Below are 4,201 nucleotides of genomic sequence, written 5' to 3' on the forward strand. Positions count from 1 at the left end.
AAGGATAATGGTCTCTACCAGAATCTACATGGAAACATTATCTTGCAATTTTTAGAAAATGACAAGAGTAAGAAGGACTTAATCAATCATCTATATTCAGAGTTTTAAAATATTTTATGTGCACAAGGTACTTTTCCCTTCTATCAAGAAGAAAAGTGTTAATTGCATTCATTTTCTTGCTAGTACTAGGAAATACTATGTGAGAACTTGGTAGTGAAAGAATGTAACTGTTATGAAACATTAAAGTAACAAATGTGTGTAGCTTTAATTTACCTAAATTGGGATGAGTAGAGGGATGATAATAAGAATATTTAATCTGACTAATCTAACTAATCATTGACAAACAACTATCTATCCAATATTTTAGGGGCTTTTCTTATTTCCTTATTATGTCTTCTTTGAATTGTGATAAAACTTCTATTAGTTTTAGATATTCCTCCAAAATATTATCTTGTCTATGAAACACCATTTGTGTTTAATTTGCTGCATTGATTTTTTTTATGTTGTTTTTATTTCTCAACAACAGTTTGTTAGCTTTTTTTAGCTGCACTAATTTATTCCCCAGAGCACAATAGTAGCATTTTCCAGATCTCAAAATAAGGAACAGAATTTGAAGACTGGGTCTGAGAGACAGAATTTAGCAGTGGCCTATGTTACTCCAGTGTAGAGAAAGTAGCATTCCTAACTCCTCTAGTTAACAGCATGTGTTTTTGTTTTTTTTTTCCTTAGTGATGCTAGCATTTTTAGAGATTTTCAGTGTGTAATATTCACTTCACAAACTTTCTCTTCCTAGGTACATGCTTCTCTACGGTTACCCATTTGGAATAAATTAAGATCTAAAATAATTATGACAACCATAGATTATAATATATTGCAGGACCACAATTTCCCTTATAAAATGCTTTATTTTATTGGTAATACAAATTCTATAGATATACTGTACATGATTATATATTATTAGTAGCACTTAAGTACTTATCATATTCTCTTCTAGACTATAAATTCTTTGAAAATAAACACTGGTTTATTTATATTTATATATAATATAGTGCTTACTCTCCTCCCACACTGGGTTTTTGGCTCATTCATTATAATCTTCTTTTATGACTGCTAATTAGTTAAGGATCAATTTCTTCTACGTTATAAGAAGGAACTGGACAGTCACGTCCAGCTAAGCAGAATGGGCTGAGCTAGGGAAAATGGAGGAAAAGCACATCGCAGCCTTGAAAAAACTATGTAGCCCAAGTAGTGAGGCATTTTGGGAAAAAAGGACCAATATTTACAGAGGACTTGGATTCATATTTCTCTTTAGCATAGTGTGACCCTCCTGGGTTAAGAACAGCCACAGGAAAGGTGTGTATTATGGTTCTGAGCTTCTGCAGCTGAGTAGACCTTCACGGTCCTGTGATAAATGAAGTCTGCTTACATTTGCCTGTTTACATGTCCATATTTCTTCTAGAATATAAACTACTTCTAGGTAATAACTGTCTTTTCATCTGCACATCTTCTGTACTTACTCCAAATGTCTGGCATCCAGTTCCTTTTCCACAAGCGTTATTTGAGGCTGTGTAAATTCTCAGAATGCCTGGCTATTCATGCGGAATCTTTTCTTTATAAAAACCAAGTCATAATGCCATTGCTATGCTTGTGTGAGTGTGTGTGTGTGTGCGTGAGCATGTGTGTATGTGTGCACGTGAGCATGCTCAACAATCGGAAAACATCTCCTGAAATGTCAAAAAGGTAGACAATCTCCTGACTCTCTCAGAACCTGCAACCCACTGATTCTACTACCTTTCACTCTCCTTTACCTTTTTCATGACTGCTTCCTCTTGCTACCCTTGAATTCCATAGTCAATCAGTATAATCACATCCTTCCAAATTCCCTCAATTCCGTTGTCTTCTTCGTGTTTTTACTTGTGTGATTAAACCACAAGCCTGGTGAAATTTATCTCCTGTCCTCTCCACAACTCCACCCACGCAGTCGAATTCAGTGGCAGTAAAGCACACAATTAGACAAATTAATATATTTTTAAGTTCTAATGATGAAACTGAAGGGGATTCTTTACACTATTGGATACTCAATTCTCTACTACCTCATGGCATTCACTTTTCTGCTTCCCTAGATAACTTCTTCACCTTTGTTCTCTCTCATAAAACTCCAAATAGCTCTGTCCATCCTCACTCTCAGCTGGAGGCCATAATACCAACTTCTTGAGAAAATTGAAGCATTCAGAAGAGCACGTCCACAAGCTGTCATACATCTATCCTCACTCAATGCTTGAGACGCTTACTCTCTCTCCTTTCACTATGACTGAATTCTTCATTCTCCTTGCTCAAACCCAGACTTTGTGCAGCCCCTTGTCACTTACTCAAGAAAATTCCTATCTCAATCCCACATTGTCTCTTTTCATTCTCTAAATCATTCCTGTTAGCAGGCAAACAGTTATTGTTTGTTATCAACAAAGCTATTATTTCCCTCATCTTAAAAATATCTAAAAAATAACCCTCTCCTGATTCTACTTTTTCCCTCCACTGCCTCTCCATCTCTGTGCTCCATTTTACAAAACAAAAACAAGAACAAAAAACCACCTCCTTGAAATGCTAGTGCAAACTTGATGTCCCCAATTTAATTCCTCCCGTGCTCTTTTAAACCACAATAGTCAGGTTTTTGCCTCTACCACTCCACTGAAAATAATCTTGCCAAGGTCACAGATGTCTTACCAAAGGAAGTCTTTAGTCCTCACATTCTTTGATCTTTGATTTGCATTGAAACATGTGGTTCATTTGGCTTGTAAAACCCTTTACTTTCTTCTTCTTTTTCTGGTTCCACTTTATCTCTGACTTTTAACATTACTCATTTCCTTAGTGATCTTCAGACTCAGGGCTTTGAATACTTCATATGCTGATGACATCCAAATTTATACCTCCAGCTCCAGCCTCTCCCTTCTGAACTCCCAACCCCCATATACAACTCCCACTGACTTTGCAATGTGAATGTCTAATAAACATCACAGAAGTGACATATTCAAAGTGGAATTTGTAATCTTCCTTCAAACCAATAACCCATATGTAGTCTTTTCCATCTCAGTTAATAGAGGTTCTTGCTTTAAATTCTTGGGCACAAGACATTGACATGATTATAATTCTTCCCTTTCTCTCATACTCTACTTCCAATTTGTCAGCAAATGCTGTCAACTATACTTTCCAAAACATATCCAGAATGTGACCACTTTTTGCCACGTCCTTTCCTACCATTCTGGTCCAAATTGCCATGATAGGTTTCCTGGATTCCTAGAGTAGGCTAACTCACCTCTCCCATCCCATTCTTGCCCTTCATCAGGCAGTTTTCAACACAGCCATCAAAATGACCCCTTTAAAATGTTGTGTTAAAATGTTCAAAAACCTTCTAATGTTTCCTTATCTCTTATATAATGAAAGCCCAAGTCCTTTACAATGGGTTACAAAGTCCTACAACTTCTGTCCCATTTCTTACCACCCCCCTGGGAGGGGGGTGCCTCACAGGCTACCTTTCTTCATGTTCATTTCACTCTAACCATAATGACTGACCTCTTTGCTCTTCCTCCAACACAATAGAGTTCTGCCTCCAGACCTTTACATTTAAAGTCCCTACTTCGAAGACCACTCTTCTTCACCTGCTATGCTTGGCTTGCTCGCTCATTTCTTCCAAATAGCTTTGTCAGGGAGGTCTCACCTATCTCATGTGAACTGCCATCTCCACACTCCGTCTCTTTTTCCTCCACATTATTTGTCACCTTTGATATACCATCTCTTTCTCCTATTCATTTTGTTTTTGATTCTTTCCCCTAAAATATAAGGACTATGAGGAAAAGAGATTGATGTCTATTTTGTTAATAGGTACCTTGAACAGTGATTGGCTTTTAGCAGCTGCTTAATGAATATTTTTTCAGTGAAAAAATTAAGGAAAAAGATGGCAGACAACAGCAACAATGAAGAGGGGAAAACGGGCTAATTCCCCAAACACTTAAAAATCTAAGAAAAGGATAAATAGGGGCGCCTGGGTGGCTCAGTTGGTTGGGCAACTGCCTTCGGCCCAGGACATGATCCTGAAGTCCTGGGATCGAGTCCCACATTGGGCTCCCGACTCCACGGGGAGTCTGCTTCTCCCTCTGACCCTCCCCTCTCATGCTCTCTCTCATTGTCTCTCTCAAATAAATAAAAT

This window comes from Meles meles, chromosome 6, assembly GCF_922984935.1.
Source record: "Meles meles chromosome 6, mMelMel3.1 paternal haplotype, whole genome shotgun sequence".
Classification (NCBI taxonomy): domain Eukaryota; kingdom Metazoa; phylum Chordata; class Mammalia; order Carnivora; family Mustelidae; genus Meles; species Meles meles.